We start from the raw sequence: 21,111 nt of genomic DNA on the forward strand, positions 1-21,111 counted from the left end.
ATCTCGTTCTCTGACTCCATTTTCCATCTCAGGGCCTTCTTCCACTGTCACAACAGCTCAACTAATAAGAAACGACAACCTTCAATCCAACAACAGCGCCTCTATAGTTTGAAACCACAACTCCATTTCTTTCTTATTCTCTTCCATTCACAATCCTTCTTTACTCCATTGGCAGTTGCAACCATCTTCCATCGCAATCGACAGACACCGCAGAAACCTCATTCAACACTTATATCACCACCAGCTGTTCCAGCAACTGTCAGCAGCTCCTCTCCGTTCACAATCCTGCTGCTTCTTAACATACCATTGTGCAGTTGAATTTACAATCTTGATAAAGAAGTTGAAGAGCATCAGCCACAGTACTGTATTCCAGACTGATGTAATTGAGAGATTCCACCACTTCTGTACCTGAGTGTACGAGAGAATGAAGTAATACACATTTTTAAAGCCAGCAAAAGAGAACTTAATGAATCAAGGCAGTGTTTGGCACTTAGGATAAAACAATTAGAGAAGAAATTTATGTACTTTATGTAGGATTACCATAAGATGAATCAACAGAGACGTTGTATTTTGTTTAACCTCACTCTTTTAGCTTCCTTAGATTAGGGAAGGTTTAATAATCCAACTAGGATGGAAATTTCTAGCCGAACTCGACCTACAAGAATTGGAAGTTATCACCCCCAGGGTTGAACAATCCCTGTTACTGAATGGCAAGTTGTAATCGTCTGACACCAAATAAAGCTTGTTTGAACAGTTGAAAAATGTTTTTATAGAAATACCAAGACAGGCATCCCCCACAAAGGTGACCCACCATACGATTTATTATATACATATATATGTAAATTCTTACCAAATCATCAGTTATTATTTATATGCAGATACATCTAATACGGATATGGCATAAGTGAAGTTTACCTCGTCGCTTGATGACACATGAGCTCGGGGTGCAAGGCACTTCTCCTTAACAGCATGTAATTTGCTAATAAGGTTAGGTAGGATGGTAGAAAGTCCTGGGACAAAACCAAGCACCCAGATCAACTCATTCCCAATCCATTCAAGAAGCTGGTTATTGCAAACAAAGATGGTAAACGCTGTCTGCATTCAAGAGAACAAAGAGAACTCTTAATTGAGAAACCAAGTAAAAGAGTTGTTCATAGCACAAAGTCAAATAAACTAAAAGATAACACAAACTAAAAGACCATTGCAGCTTCCTTCTTGGTCTCAAACTCGGCATGCCGGAGAAGATGCAATACAGGTCCAATGATATTAGCTTCAATAGCATCCTGTTCCATATACATATGCCAATTTAAGTATCTGATTAACATTTCCATATACATATGCCAATTTAAGTATCTGATCAACATTTCCGGCAGTGATATTTGAGATGGCCCAACATGTTTCTCTCTTAATGTTCTTACTGTAATTTTGAGTCAGAAGTTGATGGAAACAAGAAAGCACTTGGTAGTCAATCAACACCTGAAAACATTAACAGAGATCAGGTCAAACACTTCAAACAAACAAACAAACAAACAAATAAAGTCAAAAAGAGATGCTAAGAGAACATGCCACAAAATGCACACCAAGTCAGAGACACATTGACAAGCTTCGAACTGGCAAACACATTTTGAACGGCCTTCTACCATCAAATTACAAATAAATTTACAGTATCAAACTTATCAACTAGACTCAAGACTCCCGGATCAAGTTGTAGCAGTAAGACTCTTCGATAATTACTTGAGTCTGTTCATCATTCCCTGCAACAATGTGTCTAATGGTTCGAAGAGATGGCGTATAAACTGTAATAGATGGATGACTGAGAGAAGTAAATTGTGTCAGTAACAGCCAAGATATCTCAAAGCTATATTTATATAAAAAGACCAAAACATAATCCGAAAAGGAAGTAGAACAGAACTAGTTTTATACAACAACAACTTCAACGACTAACTCACAGATTCATGTTTAACAAAAGTAGTATGTGTTTCCAATAATAACTTACAGCAAAAGACCAGGTAATATTTAAAGACCCACAGTTATTCCGGCTACTGTTATACGGTTCGAGTTGACTAAACCTTTTCTATGTCTGGCTGAAGACTTTAAACTTAGCACTTCTTGGGAGATAACCCAAACTCATGCAACCAGGTAATATCTTTCCTTAACTCTTTTGCTTCGAATGGTAATAGTTTCTCCTTGTTCATGTTTTTAATTTTATCTTTAGAACATTGAGGACAATGTTAGATTTAAGTTTGGGGGTATGGGAGAAACTTTTTAGTTGCAATAAATAAACTCCAGAGCTTAGAAATTATGCCTATTGAGGATTGCACTAACTAATCTAAGTGGATGGAAGCATTTTGATTGTAGGAGTTTGAGGAACCAATCTGATTAGATGGAAACATCTAAAGAGTCTATTCATAAAAGCACAGAGCTCAGGTGTTAGAAATAACATGATAGTTTCACCATATCTCGTTGAGTCCTTTTCGCTTCTAATTTTATTTTATTTTGTTTTTAAACTATGTTACTCTAAGTGATTTGGTGGGGCCCACGATTCAAGTTGTTACCAATGGTAGGGTGAATTAGAGTGATTGAGATACCAAAAAAAAAAAAAAAAAAATTGAAAAAGAGAAAGAAAAAAAATTGAAAAAAAAAGAAGAGATGAAAAGAAAATGATAGTTACCAAAAAAAAAAAAAAAATAAAAAAATTGAGACCAGACCATTTGACCAAAAGGAATAAATTCAATAAAGTTGACCACTGGTACCCTTGTATATGCCAGTTGTGTTGACCTAGAGTTAGGTTATCGACCACTGGTACCCTTGTATATGCCAGTGTGTTGATATTAGTCAGACTAGTATCTCAATCCATTAGGATAGGTTCATTTTGGCGGAGGCCTTCAGACAGATATGGGAAACGTCGTTCACTTAGTAAACATCAAAACCATATATGTTTTTCTATATCCATCTTCTTGATCTATCCATGTGATTAGTTTTGACTCCGAATATGATGTCCATAGTGCAACTATCTGAGTAGAGCTCTGTCACTTTATATGAATTTTTAGTATGCTTGAGTGCAAACTCGTACATCAATTGGAATTTCGCATCAGGGTACTTCTTCCTGTAGTCAATAAGTATGCCAACCAAGGAGATTCTTTAGTGCCTTCCAAGGTTCTGCGTAGATAGCTAAGGTCTGGAGTACAGGTTTTGTGGGTATATCTCTTGTAAGCCCTCCCGAGACTATAACTCGGCCACTAGGGCCACCTAGGGGTTTAAAGGCTTATTGCATACGCTAAATGCAATCGACGATGCCTACGACAGTGAGTTAGGATTTTATTTTGTAGTTTTGATTTGCTCGAGGACTAGCAAATAATAAGTTTGGGGGTATTTGATAGACGCATATATGTGTCTAATATATCTCAATTGTATATAGTGTTAGTGCTCGATTCTATACTTATTTGGTTATTTTATTTATTTGTAGGTGTTTTTAGAAGAATAAGGATTTGCGGCAAAATTGGCTGAAAATGCGGCGTTTGGACCTCCGTTGATAGAGTGCCGGAAGCGCGCCAGAAGTGTACCGGAAGTACCCCAGAAATACCCCGGAGGAACCCCGAAAAAAGTGCGGAAAATGCCCCAGAGGACACTTGCTATACGGACCCTTGATTTTGGATAAGGGGTAACCTAATTACTAAGGGGTGACCCATTTCCAGGCAGCTGCTAAAGGGACACCAGGACTGGTTAGGGGGTAACCCATCTTCAACATTTGAAACTTAAAATTTGGCGGGAAACTAGTTCTCACGCCTGGAAGATTTTCGATATAATTGTTTGGGTAGTTTTAAGGAGATTAAAGGGCTGGAAATGTTTGGGCTTATTCTATGGACTTATAGGAAGCTAACATGGGTGATTTGAAGGACCATAATTGATCGTGTGGAGCAAAACAGAGCCGTGAGTCATTACGGGTTATGTTTGATTTTAGCTATAGAAGTTACGTGGCCAGAATATCTTGTATTGGATTGCTGCTCTATCTTAGGGAGTTTTACAACCAACAGCCGCGTAGAAGAGAGTTTGACAGGAAAAGAAATACCAGATAAAGACCGTGACCTGCAGAGAAAGAAAGAGATATTTCCTTGAGATTTAACCGTGAGGTTACATATAAATAGACTCGGGATAGGTCAAAGAAAAGGGATCAAGAGTTTTGGGGTCAATAGAATCGTAGAGAGAGGCTGCAGGAGGAAGAACAAGAAGCCGCAGGAAAACTTTCCTGCTGCTGCTGCCATTAGAGGTGCTCAAGAACACGAAGAACAGACCTTCCAGAACCGTCGTTCTTCAACAGTGCAAGCAGCAACAATCTGTCGTTGTACAACAGCAGCAGAGTACTATCGTTCTTTTCTGGACGTGTTTTGTGAGTCTCAGAACTACTATTTTATAACTTTTGACTCTTTTAATCACACTTTGAGCTTTGAATTAATATGCTGAGTGTGTGATTGATATGAATAGATAAACCCCAATACTGGGATGATGGAGGAAACCATTCTTTATGCATGAATAATTTTTTATTTAATTCTTTTATGACTATTTGCATTATTATGAATTGAATTATGATTTTTCTTAATTATTTGTGATTTCATTTGATGGTTTATGCTTGGGACTAATCCTTTTGATAGGCCATGCTTAAGATTTACACTTAATATTTTTAAAATCTATTTTGGCAAATAAAGAGTCGATGTTTAGAAGCTATAACTGTTTAGAATAAATACATGAATCGCATGAGTATAAGAATTGGTGAAATCCTGAGTCCTAGTATCTCTTGATCCTGTGACAAACGTTTGTATATATTTTTATGTTTTTAAATATTTACAAGTCCGAGCAACGAACTCTTATTTACCGCATTAAAATTATTACTACAACAATTCACAAACTGTGAACAGACTTCATCCTCAATCAGAGCCTTGATTCTGTCCTTAGAGATATGCGACAGTGCCCAGCAAGCATCTGTAAGAATTTCTTCATCACTGAGTGTGTAAGGTGTTGAAGAACCGGCAAAGCAAGATACAAGTAATAATTATTGGAAAGAAACCTGGTACTAAGTTAAGACAAGAAAAAAACTCAACAACTCCCCCCCTCACCTGCTCAAATGATACTGCTGGCTTACCACGACATAAGTTGGATAAAGTCCACGTAGTATTCCTCAATATAGATTCTTTTGAGTGCTTACAAAACTGAGATAGCAGTGGCACCATTGCACCCTGAGAAAGAACATAATCTCTACAGGATGGCGAGTCACCATCAATATTCCCCAAAGCCCACACAGACTGTTGATTAGAAAAAAAAACAAAAACAAAAGTTACATCCACTGACTAAGAAGTAAGTTTATAGTACAAAGATATGACATTGGTGTAGACCTGTTCACGAACATCAGCATTTCCAGAGCTAAGAAGTTGCACAAGCTTTGGAACAACACTATGTTGAATCACAACTCGTGTATGCTCTGATGTGCTTGCTGCGATATTCGTCAAAGCCCATGCTGCCTCAAACTGCTCACAGCAAATACATAAGATTTAATTGAGGTTAAATAAAAAATTTGCAGCTTAAATTAATCTAGTTAAAGAGGAAAAGCATGAAGTAGTTCATAGCTGGAGTTGAGGAAGATCGTTCCTTGCTAGAAATTCTACGATTCGTGGGACAACACCGTCTTAAATTACCTTATGAATCGGTGGGTCACGCTCTATATAGATATGTGATCACAATTGAGCGAGTAAAGAAAGAAAAAAAGTTTAATAGATACTTATATAGAATTATATTCTTAGAGCATACCAAGAGATAAAAGCTTCCTGAATTTAGTGGTCGACTCCAACTGTGCTTCTGGATAAACAGACCATAATTCTCCTACCATTGCCCGAATTATAAATAAACTCCATTAAACATACAAAACCGCAAAAACTAATAAAGACAGTAGAAAGATGCATAATCTATCTAATCTTCCTCCAGCCGAGAAACACCAGAAAAAGAAATATGTAGGATTCACCATTGTATTAAGAAATCTTCCATGGTCAATATACCAAAAAAAGATGTCTGTTAGATCTTCTCCCTTTTCCTCTGACTTGATCCTTGCATCGAAACACAAACCATACTTTAGAAATTTTCATCTGACAACAACATAGATAACAATGATAACTACAACAACTGCTAAAACTTCTCCTTTCGGATGAATGAACTCCTAAAACAACAACAGATGACTTCAAATCCACCTCAAAGCCATAAACCCCAAATACACCTCAAAGCCAAAAACCCAACTCTGTATGCAATCCATTCACTTTTATATGAGATTTTACATAAAACCAACATCAACAAACCATTAAATTGAAAGCAAAACACACCCATGCCTCAAAACTTTACATAATACACAAAAAAAAATAAAAAAATATATATATATATATAGCAAGACTTGAAAGTAAAACCCCTTACTTCAAAACACCAAATTAACTTCAATAAAACACACTAAACTGAAATCTAAATACACCCCATGCTTTAAATTTTCATAATGTAAAAAAAGAACACCAAAAACTATACATGCAGTAAGACTCCAACTTCACAGAGTTAGGTCAAACAATAGAGCAAAATATAACCAACAAAATAAAAATTAAACATCAGTAGTAGCAGATAATGGTTTATACCTGATGATAATCAACAAAGCAATCAACTATTAGATGAATTGATTTTGGATTTCAGGAATAAAATTATTTTCTAGGTTTAGGAATTTTTAAGATTTTTAGAGAATAGATCGAGATTTCTGGGCTTCGATTACTGAATGAAAGGTTTTGATTTGGTCAGTAAGGCGAAAGAGATCTCTGGGTCTTGATTGTAAGAGAAAAATTGCGTTTGATCCGGTTTTTTTCTTCGCAAGAAAAACTCTCTGAAACTGAGGGAGAGAGAGAGAGAGTAAAAGATGAGGATGATTTTAAGATTTTGTAAAAAAGAATAATAATAAGAAAAAAAATATCCGAGATTAAAAAGACACGACTACTAAAGGCCCATTGAAATATCTGATATTACGTAATACCATTCAAGTACAACGTTTATACACGTTCGAGAAAAGTTGCTCTGTTAATTTTATTTAATTCACTTATATTAGTTATTTTGCGCAACGTATTTTTAGGTGCAACAGGTATTGGCGTTACACAAGGGTGCAACGTCAATATCCGTTGCACACCCCCGGAATTGATATGTTGCAAAGTACAGGATATGGTATAGTGAAATTAACAATCCAAGGTTGGATATTCTAATTGATTGATCTTAACGCACAACCTGTGATATTTCAATTATATAACGAAATATAATGCGGAAAAGAAATAACACAGACACCAGAATTTTGTTAACGAGGAAACCGCAAATGCAGAAAAATCCCGGGACCTAGTCCAGATTGAACACCACATTGTATTAAGCCGCTACAGACACTAGCCTACTACCAATTAACTTCGGACTGGACTGTAGTTGAACCCTAATCAATGTCACACTGATTCAAGGTATAGTTGCGCTCCTTACATCTCTGATCCCAGCAGGATACTACGCACTTGATTACCTTAGTTGATCTCACCCACAACCAAGAGTTGCTACGACCCAAAGTCGAAGACTTGATAGACAAATCTGTCTCACACAGAAAAGTCTATAGGATTGAATAAATCTGTCTCCCACAGAAATACCCAAGAGTTTTTGTTCCGTCTTTTGATAAATCAAGGTGAACAGGAACCAATTGATAACCGAACTTATATTCCCGAAGAACAACCTAGAATTATCAATCACCTCACAATAAACTTAACCGACTAGCGAAACATGTTATTATGGAATCACAAACGATGAGATGAAGGTGTTTGTGATTACTTTTCTATATTGCCTATCGGAGATATAAAATCTCGAGCCAATTATTTCAATTGTACTCAACACGATAGAAACAACAAGATCAGATCACGCAACTACAAAGATAATAGTTGGGTCTGGCTTCACAATCCCAATGAAGTCTTCAAGTCGTTAACCTACAGGGTCTCGAGAAGAAACCTAAGGTTAAAGGAGAATCGACTCTAGTTATGCAACTAGTAACACACAGGAGGTGTGGGGATTAAGTTTCCCAGTTGCTAGAGTTCTCTTTTATATAGTTTTCAAATCAGGGTTTGCAATCCAAGTTACCTTGGTAACAAAGCATTCAATATTCACCGTTAGATGAAAAACCTGATTCGACCAAGCTAATATCTTTCAACCGTTAGATCGAGCTTAGTTTGTTACGCACAAATAAAATGTAACCTCATTTAAGTTTATGTGACCGTACCTAAACGTGTACACCATGTTGGTTCACAAAAATTTAACCGAGGTTAGCCATATGATTACTCTCATATCAACCTTATTCATCTTAACCATAACTAGTTCAAATGACTCAAATGAAACTAGTTAAAGAGTTGTTCAATTGCTATAGAAAACACAATTGGAACCAAATCGGTTTGATTCACTTGAATCCATCATGAACATTATAGCCACGGTTTGCAAAGATTGCATTCCTTATGATTTAAATATTTAAGTCCATGAACTGACCGATTTGACAAAGTAACCAGCTTAAGTATGCGTACGGGTATGCGTACTTAAGCAACCGGATTTGAGTTTGTTTAGTTTCCAAACTCAGCAGAAATTTTCGGTTCGAAAACTTCCTCCGGGTACGCATACTTAAGGTGACTAGTTAAGAGTTTGTCAAAACCAAACTCCGCAGAAATTTTCGGTTCGAAAACTTCCGCCAGTATGCGTACGGGTACGCATACTTAACCTGTCTCCTTCACCAATTTCGTATACACACATATGCATACACTTGGCTCCCTATTATGCATTTATACACTAATGTGCGAACACAATATATATGCTTATATCCAAACATGGTTACATTCTCAACTCTTTATTTCAATCATTGAAACATTCTTCTATAATGAGAATAGCCGTTTTTCACACACTATTTGCATCAAAGCAATTTTCAAGATATTGAAATAATCATTATTGAAACATTCCAAGCCTACATCAAATGATTGTATCCCACAAACCATGTAAGATGTTACTCGGAAATTTTCTCATGATATAAGATGAACTTGGTCAAGGCGAAAGCTTACGAACACATATTTCGAGAAATATTTAAGCGAGATATACTCAGCTCGAAATATCAAATGTGTATTGAGAAAACTATATCTTAACACGACTTATGTCTCAATATAGGAAATAGTAGAAATAGACTTTCCAAGTGATATATGAGTCCAAGTCTCCACATACCTTTTGTCGAAGAAGTTCCACAAGCTCCCCTTAGTAGTTCTTCGTCTTCAAATGATGAACTCTATGAAATCTAAGCTCAACTACACTATCTATGTCCTAGTCCGAGACATATATAAATAGGCTAGAAATCAAGACTTATAGTTTTGATCACTAACATTGACAAACATGCTTGAGATAGAAACGCATGCGAGTTCGACCGAGCAGTGCTCTAACAATCTCCCCCTTTGTCAATTTTAGTGGAAAAACTATCAATACATATGGATTACAAAATAGAAAGAAATTGTAGCTTCTCATCCAAATGCTTGATCTCCTTGGCATCTTCAACGCGACTCGAAATCTTCGTCACTTCCAAGTACTCCATGATCCTAAAGGTTGTAAGTTCAGGATCACAGTTGTTGAAGATCCGTAGCGATAACAATGAGAAAACAAAATTCTCTCAATCATTGTTATACAGTGTCATTGTATTATTACACAACATCAAAATCACAACTTTGACAACAATACTATGGTGATATGTATCACTCCCCCTTAGTCAATACTTCATCTCAACATGAAAACCACTCCCCCTTACATAATGATCCGTAGCATATGTATTTGGAGTATCACACTACACATTAATTCTCCCTCTTTTTGTCAATATAAATTGGCAAAGGTACAAAAACTAGTGGGATCCTCATGAAATTTTCACAGAGATAGTTCATGACCAAAAGAGAATACCATACAAACTTATTTAAATGCCATCATAAATCCGAAGCTAAATGCATTCATCAAGGAGTTTATAAAGATACAAGATAACCCCTAATATTCCACAACCGCACTCCCCACAAATATTTGGCAATAGGCACAAGTTCAAAATGAACTCTCCCCCATAAAATGTCATTCCCGAAAGAACAACAAAGGCGACCTTACTTTCACAAGAAAATAAGGATTTTCTAACCAACACTAGGATACTTGACAGAAACACATCTACTAGAAACAAATTCAAACAAGACTTAACACTATTCTGGAATTCCAAACTCAATTTCCCAAAAGATCGAGATAAAAGCAGGGGCAAGAGTTATGAGGAGCTAATGAACTAGAACAACGCCAATAGACTGCCGCAAGTGCTGAAACGTGGCAGTATCTAATGGTTTGGTGAGAATATCAGCCAATTGTTGTTCGGAAGGCACAAATTCCATAGTGATAATACCATCTTCATAAAGATCTCGAATGAAATGGTACCTGATGTCTATGTGCTTAGTTCTTGAGTGCTCAACAGGATTCTCAGTGATGCGAATCGCACTTGAGTTATCACAAAAGATCTTCATTATTCCAGAATCAATTCCATAATTAGAAAGCATTTGTTTCATCCATAGGAGTTGAGTACAACATGACCCAGCAACAATGTATTCTGCTTCACATGTTGAAAGAGATTGTGAATTTTGTTTCTTACTATGCCGAGCTACAAGATTTATCCCTACATAGTAGAATCCCCCTGATGTACTCTTTATGTCTTCCACACACCCTGCCCAATCGGCATCTGAATAGGTAGTAAGATCAGTGTTAGTATCAAAAGTGTACGAATGACCCTACCCGACAGTGTGACTGATGTAACGTATGATCCTCTTCGTGGCGGCAAGATGCGATTCCTTTGGATTTTACTGAAACCTAGCACAACAACCAACACTAAAAGCAATGTCAGGTCTCGTGGACGTGAGATACAAAAGACTTCCAATAATATATCGATAAAGTTTTTGATCCACATTTACACCTTTCTCATATCTATGTAGTTTACCGGTGGTAGGCATAGGAGTGAGTTTTGGAGTTGACTTATCAAGACCAAATCTTGAAACAAGATTTTTTGCATATTTTTCTTGAGATAAGTAAATTCCATCCTCGTGTTGTTGAATTTTTGAACCCCAAAAGAATTTTAATTCACCAACATTGCTCATCTCAAACTCCTTACCAAGAGAAACTTGAAAATCTTTTGCAAGTTTCTCCGATGTTGATCCATAGATGATATCATCTACATAAACTTGAGAAATAACAACATCTTTTCCACTCCATTTGGTAAACAAAGTTTATCAGCTCCACCTCTTGAAAAAACCTTTCCTAAGAAGAGAAGTAGTTAGCTTTTCAAATCAGGCACGAGGTGCTTGTTTTAACCCGTATAATGCCTTATTGAGTTTAAGGACATGATCATGGAAATCAGGGTTTTCAAATACTTTAGGTTGAGCGACATAGACTTCTTCCTTTAAGTTTCCATTTAGGAAGGCGGATTTAATGTCCATCTGAAACAGCTTAACCTTAAGGAAACAAGCATGAGCTAATAACAAACGAATAGATTAAAAGCGTGCCACAGGAGCAAAGGTTTCGTCAAAGTCGATTCCTTCAATCTGTGAATAACCCTGAGTGACAAGTCTCGCTTTGTTTCTGACAATGGTGCCAAATTCATCAGACTTGTTCTTAAATATCCACTTGGTACCAACAATATTTATATTGGGGGGACAAGGTACGAGTTTCCATACATCTTGTCTTTGAAATTTATTTAACTCTTCATGCATTGCGTTCACCCAAAAGGTATCACTAAGAGCTTCATCAATATTCCTAGGTTCCACTTGCGAAGATAACAACCAAAATTGCAAATATTTTTAAGTTGACCTCTCGTCTTAGTAGTAAAGTCCTTACCACCAATAATATTGTTAGTATCATGATTCCTTTGAACCCAAAGGTGGTGTGTGGATACACGCTCTTGTTCAAGAGGGACAACCTGGCTAGAGCTTTTGTCCTCATCACTAGAGACATCAGGATCAACAACCGTTTGAACAACTTCTTCTGATTCTGACGTTTCTTTGACATTCTCAATTGTCTCGTTTGGAGGCAATTCGGTAGGAGAGTCATCATGATGAAAGTTACTTACATCATCAATGATAACATTAGTTGATTCCATCATGACTTGGGTTCTTAGATTAAAGACTCGGAAACCACGACTGTCAGATGCATAGCCGATAAAAATACCCTCATCGCTTTTTGAATCAAACTTCCCTTTCTTTTCTCGATCCTTTAGAATGTAGCACTTACTACCGAACACTCTGAGATAGTTTAAGTTGGGTTTCCTACCGTACCACAACTCATAGGGAGTGTTTAAGGTCTTTGACCGTAAGTAAACACGATTGATCAAATAGCAAGCCGTAAAAATAGCCTCACCCCAAAACCCTAATGGTAATTTTTTGTTTTGGAGCATTACCCTGGCCATTTCCTAAATATTTTTATTCTTCCTTTCTGCAACTCCATTTGCTTGCGGAGTGGTGGGTGGTGAATATTGTTGAATAATTCCCAGAGAGTCACAATATTCAAATACCTTGGTGTCTTTGAATTCTGTGCCACGATCGCTTCTAATTTTCTTTAGTTTGCGACCTTGCTCATTCTGGATTCTATTAACAATAATATTGAACTCACTGAGAGTTCCATTCTTGTGAGCCAAGAATGGCACCTAGGTAAATCTAGTGTAATCATCTACCATAACCAAAGCATACTTCTTCCCAGCCACTGTAGATTGTTGAATTTGGCTAAAAAGATCCATATGAATTAAATCAAGTGGAGCTTTGGTGAGAATATTTCAGGATGATTTGTGTGGAACTTTCGTTTGTTTACCCTTTTGACAGGCACCACATACACCTTCAACCTTAACATTTATTTTGGGAACGCCTCTAACAAGTTCTTTGTTAATGATCTTAGTTAGAAGACGATAATTGATGTGACCAAAACGTTCATGCCAAAGGTGTGTAGATTCTACCTTAGTCAAATTGCAACAATTACTGAACTGAGTATCTAGAAGATAACAGTTATTTTTGCCACGTGATCCTTGAAAAATCACTTTCCCAGATTTGTCGACAATGTCACATCCTTTATCATTGAAGACAACCTTATGGCCCTTGTCACAGATTTGACTTATAGAAAGAAGATTAGAAGTCATACCTTTAACGTATACGACATCATGAATTTCAGGAACGCCAGGTAATTTGATCGTCCCTTTCTTGCTTATGTAACAACAACTTCCATCTCCAAAAGTTTCAGGTCCATCATCAAAATCGCTTGAGTTGATAAACCATGAGAGATCTCCAATCATGTGCCTGCTACATCCACTATCAAGGAACCATTGAAAGGGTGATGTTGACTTCAGAGCAAAATCTCCCATACTATCACTACTAACCATTTTGGGCTTTCTTGTTAGTACTGAATGTCTTTAAGAGATGACACAATTTGAATAGCTTTTTTATGAAAATCAGTAGCAACTTTTAGTCTTCTCTTGAAGGATAAACACACATGTTGAAAGTGATTGTGAGAACCACAAAACAAACATGTACCAACATCATCAACCTTGTTCGAAGAGTTCTGAGCATTGTCAGATTTCACAAAGCCTAGACCTTACTTATCACCTGACAAATGTCAATTCTTCAAGGAATAATTAGAGTTGTCATTTAAAACCTTTGAAAAAGACTTTACGGACTTCAAATCCTTAAGCTTTGCAATTTCTGCAGCAAGATCAGAATTGATCTGGATTTGTTTATCTAACTTTTTCTGGAGCTCAACAACATCTTCAGAGCAATCTTGAGAATTAGGTTTTTTGATAAAACTTTCACAATGAGATCCATCAATTTCCTTTATCCATCGAAATTTTTCGAGACACAAGAACTTGATGAGTTTTTTTAAATAAGGATTCTCAACCTTTTCGATGGTTTCTAGAACACACTCGATGTTGAGTTTATCCATTTCTGGTGAAGCGTTTTCAGAGACAATATCGTCCATATCAGATTGCTACAAACACATACTTATGAGGTCTTTAATGTGTTTGCTTGCTCTGATACCAATTCAAAATGCGGGGGTCTAACAACCACACCCAACAATTCGTTGGTAATCTGAGAGGACTTACTCCAATATACTTTCTAGCGAATCAACTAGACGGTCAGACTCAATCTAGAGTAAAGTATATCAAAGAGTTTAATATCTCTAACTCTTAATTCAATCCGCAATCAGCAAATAGAAATCTGTGAGCCCGATTGAATAAGAGGAGTAACTTGAACGGTACCAAAGACCTATGTTCAAGTGTCAATCAATGTAAATCAACAACCCAAGGTTGGATATTCTAATTGACTGATATTAACGCACAACCTGTGATACTTCAATTATATAACAAAATATAATGCGGAAAAGAAATAACACAAACACCAGAATTTTGTTAACGAGGAAACCGCAAATGCAGAAAAACTCCGGGACCTAGTCCAGATTGAACAACACACTGTATTAAGACGCTACAGACACTAGCCTACTACCAATTAACTTCAGACTGGACTGTAGTTGAACCCTAATAAATCTCACACTGATTCAAGGTACAGTTACGCTCCTTACATCTCTGATCCCAGCAGGATACTACACACTTGATTCCCTTAGTTGATCTCACCCACAACCAAGAGTTGCTACGACCCAAAGTCGAAGACTTAATAGACAAATCTGTCTCACACAGAAAAGTCTATAGGATTAAATAAATATGTCTCCCACAGAAATACCCAAGAGTTTTTGTTCCGTTTTTTGACAAATCAAGGTGAAAATGAACCAATTGATAACCCGGACTTATATTCCATAAGAACAACCTAGAATATTCAATCACCTCACAATAAAATTAATCGACTAGCGAAACAAGTTATTGCGGAATCACAAACGATGAGACGAAGGTGTTTGTGATTACTTTTCTATCTTGCCTATCAGAGATATAAAATCTCGATCCAATTATTTCAATTGTACTCAACATGATAGAAACAGTAAGATCCGATCACACAACTACAGTATGTGTACGAGTATGCGTACTTAAGTCCATGAACTGACCGATTTGACAAAGTAACCAACTTAAGTATGTGTACGGGTATGCGTACTTAAGCAACCAAATTTGAGTTTGTTTAGTTTCCAAACTCAGCAGAAATTTTCGGTTCGAAAACTTCCGCCAGTATGCGTACGGGTAAGAATACTTAAAGGTGACTAGTTAAGAGTTTGTCAAAACCAAACTCATCAGAAATTTTCGGTTCGAAAACTTCCGCCATTATGCGTACGGGTACGCATACTTAACCTGTCTCCTTCACCAATTTCATATACACACATATGCATACACTTGGCTCCCTATTTATGGATTTATACACTAATTTGCGAACATACTATATATGCTTATATCCAAACATGGTTACATTCTCAACTCTTTATTTCAATCATTGAAATATTCTTCTATAATGACAATAGTCGTTTTCATACACTATTAGCATCAAAGCAATTTTCAAGATATTGAAATAATCATTATCGAAACATTCCAAGCCTACATCAAATGATTGTATCACAAAAACCATGTAAGATGTTACTCGACTATTTTCTCATGATATAAGATGAACTTGGTCGAAGCGAAAGCTTACCAACACATATTTCGAGAAATATGTAAGCGAGATATACTCAACTCGAAATCTCAAATGTGTATTGAGAAAACTATATCTTAACACGACTTATGTCTCAATATAGGAGATAGTATAAATAGACATTCCAAGTGATAGATGAGTTCAAGTCTCCACATACCTTTTGTCGAAGAAGTTCCACAAGCTCCCCTTATTAGTTCTTCGTCTTCAAATGATGAACTCTGTGAAATCTAAGCTCAACTACACTATCTATGTCCTAGTCCGAGACATCTATAAATAGGCTAGAAATCAAGACTTATAGTTTTGATCACTAACATTGACAAACATGCTTGAGATAATAACGCATGCGATTTCGACCGAGCAGTGCTCTAACAGGAGTCTATATGAGACAAAATGGGAACATACCACGACATTCCCTGTCGTTCCCTAGGAAAATACTTTTTCCTGTCCCCCCCACCCCCCAACAACGGGAAGACTATCCCATTAGAGTGTCTATTCGCAAATTGGCGGTTGAGCGATCGCCTGTCAAAAGGTTTAAAACTACGGAAAATTGTTGGAAATTCTTGTCCAACATAGTCACTTAATCATTTTGATGACCCATCATAGTACGATGTGGAGTCGTAAGGGAACATATATGCAACCAAAAATGCGTAAGAACATAAAATATCAGGCATATATCCAGTTACCAACTGGTACGCAAAGAATGGTTGACCAATTGTGGGTCTAAAACGAATAAGTGAAGATGCGTGTAATATTGCATTCCCTAAGTAGTTAAAGGTAGGTTTTTACGCATAACCATGCCTTAGGCACCATCTGTAACCTTTGATGATATCCTTTGCGAGACCATGGGGTATATGATGCTCTACATTGAATGCAATAACCATCAAGTCCTTTTGATGTATACTCTCTAGCATTTACAAGGGGTGGTGAGTCCTTACATGTATAATATATGATAGTAGTTTTTCAAATGCAATATTACTTGGAAACTGTAACTAGTCCAAAATGTCAAAAATCCACGAGAGCCATAAGTCACTTTAATGGTTCACATTCTGCATGGATATTTTTCTAAGCATCACCTCGTTTTCTTTGTAATATGGATTGTTTACCATTTGCATATTAGGATGGTCTCGATCTAGTTTTACTGAAGACTTTATAAAATGAGTGATATGCTTTCTTACTTAAATTATAATAGGGGGGGGGGGGGGGGGGGGGTTGTGCATCTAGTACTTTAGAAAACACTTATTGAGAGATATGTCGTCACTTCGCATTCTGCCAATCTTTTTCCTGTTGTCTCGTTCACTCAAATAAAGTGATGTATGTATGAGTCGTTTCAAAATGATCATCATGTCACAACCAAAATGGCTTTATGGTTATGCCAAATCCTGTATGAGTCGATACCCCAATATTTCATTGTCGGGGTCAATATGGATTCAATAATTCAAACACTAGTGATTTGCATTTCACCAAATTGACTCATAAATTTTTCTAAGAATATGCTTTCTTCCATATTTATTAAAGACAATAAAAGATGCAATCAATTACATTCTCATCACTTTGAGTTTCCATATTGTTAGAGCATAGCTCGGTTGAACCCACCAAGCATTGGTATGTCAAGTTTGATTTCCATATTTTAGTGTGTTAAAACTCATCTAAGAGTCGCTTGATTATGTACTAGAGACAACTTCGTTTAGGTTAGACTAGAAAGTCTAGGAATGTTGAGACACACAAGTATTACTCGACGACCTGAAGAACGTGAAGAAGTAACGAGCTAAAAAGACGACATCATCTTCCTCTTGAGGTTAATAATATTGACTTGAACTATTCTTATTCCTAACATATCTTTAAGTCGTGCTATATTGAAAACATAACTGCGAAGTTGTGTATTGGATATATTACTCTAGTAGTGAGACATGATCATATTAGGAAATTAGACTACGAAGTATAACGCTTATCTTTTGAACTTGGTAGATATGACATCGACATAATCTTATGAATGTTGTTATGATTATGTGTTTGGCTAATAGTGAAGATTTCATCATAGGAAACAATGTTTTACATATTTGTAAAGGAAGTATATTCATGAACTTGTTTTATGAATCGAAAGGGAAATCGCTAGGCTTATTGGTACGGCTATTCATTGCATATCTTTGGATTACCAATATGAGTGAGATGGTAGAACCGATCGTAACTTTGTTATGTATCTTGGTACAACTAATCACAATGCCTGACTTAAGATTTGGTATGACTAGTTTTGATTAATTAGTGTCACCGATCTTAAGTAATCACCTGAGATGGTATGATCGATATTTGTAATTGGTGTGACTGATGCGTGTCGTAGCCACAACAAATTAATCAAGATATTTCCCACTAATTAACTGGTAATATAGCGGTAGTAAGGATCGTTCCCTCAGAGAACTGTGTAATTGATAGGTTATTTGATCAGCAAAATAAAGTAAAAGACAAGGGGGATTGTTTGATTAAAGTAAAATAAAAAGAATAACAAATAAAAGAAAGAGACGATCAAGGAATCCTTCGCCGTTACCAAGCGATAACTGGATTAGTATACTTATCTATCTTTGTTAGAACCATTCATCACCAACTGTAGAATAGCAGCTAGCTCAGTGCTATCCCCAAAACTCCTTTTACCACGGATACAGAAGCTTTCCAATATCATATTTTATTCAACCGAACCACCAAGTAGTAGCTCACTCAAGGTGTAATACAATCGAACACTTTAGGCTTTGTGAATTAGGTTGATCCCAGTAGTTAAACTCTTAGCTCAAGGTCCACTTGCTGGTGTTATCTTCACTCGCAATTGCTCCACAGAATCCCTCTGCAAGGTCTCGCGATTTCTACTTGTGTATGATTTATTCGACGATTACTTATCTCCTAACTCAATACTAGCAATAGAACAATTAGTAGATCAATCTAGTATGCATCCTAAATCAATCTAAGAATCACTCATAAACATTAGATGTAGTGAAAACAAATGATAAGATGATTAAAACTCATAACAAACTTGTATAATAATAAAGCTTCACGTTGGAACATTGAATTCATCCTTAATCAATAAAGTGTAGCCTCTCGTGTTTACATCGTTTCCCGGTTTCCCCCTAAAGGGGTAAAGCTTAAAATATGAATGAAGAACAAAGTATAATATAAGATGTAGAGATATCATTTGATTTAGGTTAAGAAGTGTCTCTTAAATAGGCTGAGTTGTAGAAGTGCCCGAGCCGATCCTTGCGAAGTAGGTTTCCAAACTCTGGCCAAATTCCAAAAGGGAAAAATACAGTTTAGTCCAAAAATCAATCCAGAGATACAGTTTAGTCCAGTCCGAGTCAACTATGTACAGATTAGTCCAAAAATATGGGAAGTACACTAATAACCCTTATTATTATTATTTAGTCCAAATATTTGCAATTTAGTCCACACTGACTCATATGATGTCAGCAATTTTGAATAATATAAAAAATAATTTATCTTTTGAACCGCTCGTCCAAAATCGACAAACTTTACATATTTGGAAAGCATTTTCCGAGAGCTACAAAAAGAGTACCCATATGACTATATAATTTTCATTTTTTTTTTAATTTACATTGGTGTGTACAATTATGTACAACGCTGCAAAGATCCAAAAAATCCAGAATCCATGATAGCCAAACTACACCCTAATCCACACAGACGGAGAAAAATACCAACCACGCCAAACTCCAGTTGGATAACATTCAGATTTGCAGAGGTAAGTTTAGCAGATAACCTGCATCGAGGACAAACCAATGAACATAAGAAATCGCAGCTTGAAAAGAAAGTGATTATCCTTTCACCAACATTCGCATAAGAAAACAAAGCAAGAAAAGGATCAAAATAAAAAGTTACTTAGTTTATGGTCAGAGACACAATCCATGTGGGCATTACTACACAAACTTAATATGGATTCGAAACATACTAGTACAGTGATTCATTGCACTTTACCAAAAAAGAGATTACTAAGATACACAACAGATCAATCATACTCACACCCAGACCTACTTTTTCATGAGAAGTATATTGGTGCATCAATGTATTCATCCCTGTGAAACATTCCTAAAACTGATCCTTCTTTTTCATTGAAAATACAATGGTGCACCAATGTGTACACCCCTGCAAAACATGCATAAAATCGATCATTCATATTCACACTCGGGCACACTTTTTCATGGGAATCATACAGGTGCACCAATGTGTACACCCCTGCAAAATATGCAGAAAAACGATCATTCATAACCACTCACAAACCTACTTTTACATGAGAATTACAGAGGTGCACCAATACGTACACCGCTTCAAAAAATGCATACATCTAATCATTCACAACCCCACACAAACCTATTTTTTAATGGGAGTTACTTCCCACAGGTGCACCAATATGTACACCGTTGTAAAACAAGGGATACGTACTTTTTCATAAGATTTACACATGTGCACCAATATGTACACCCCTGTAAAACATGCACAACACCAATCATTCATATTAACAAATAACAATCAACAAGTGTACAACTATATACACATTAGCTATCTACATGTGTACAATTATGTACACATTAAGAATCAATATGTTATTTCATTAAATGAAGGTTGTACTTATCAAATTCAACTAAGAAAGACTAAAGCACACAATCATGTTATCAGTTAGGACCAATATTAAGGTAGGAATCATCAATGGAACCAAAATATACAACTAGAACAAATACCTTGCACCGTGTTGCATCATCTTGGGCTGCAAACATAACAACATAAGTTGGGGACTCATCTTTATCATCTCTGACCTTCACTACACCTGCAATTGGGATAAATAAAAAGGTTGAGAACTTGAGATACTAACAGCGGTATGATTTTTGTTATTTTTTCTAAATATAGGCAGTTTGCTTCTCAACATTTATATCGACCCCAAAACTATTTTGTAGGCAATGCTCTGATTTGCGGTTTATAATAAATACTAACCAATGTCTAGAAAATCTCAGAGGAAGAAAATCTATTACTATTACAAAATGTAGGGACGAACCTGATCTGTAACTTCTATTAAGTCCATTTCTGAAAGAAAAAAAACAAAGACAAATGGACGAATGAATTTACCCTTATTTATCCCAATTAATTAATACAAGCATACAATAACATGAGGTAATATATCTGCAAGAAGTCATAAAGATCGTTATGATACCCATTTCATCACGAGGAAGGCCAAGTTTTTCATATGTAAAACTAAAAATAGTCCACGTGGAATATACAAGAAATCATATAAGTGGTGTATAACCATATACACCTCTTATAATAAGGACAAAAAAAAGTGCACTTCTATGTACACCGCATATAGATGGTGTACATGAAAATACATCTATATTGTAGAAACTGCAAGCTT

General features: G+C 36.3%; 1 pseudogene; it reads right to left on the minus strand.

Annotated features, from left to right (window-relative positions):
• Positions 1-234: 234 nt before the first annotated feature.
• LOC113296318 lies at positions 235-6,925 on the minus strand (annotated as a pseudogene).
• Positions 6,926-21,111: the final 14,186 nt, after the last annotated feature.

The sequence above is a fragment of the Papaver somniferum genome, chromosome 7, assembly GCF_003573695.1.
Source record: "Papaver somniferum cultivar HN1 chromosome 7, ASM357369v1, whole genome shotgun sequence".
NCBI lineage: Eukaryota > Viridiplantae > Streptophyta > Magnoliopsida > Ranunculales > Papaveraceae > Papaver > Papaver somniferum.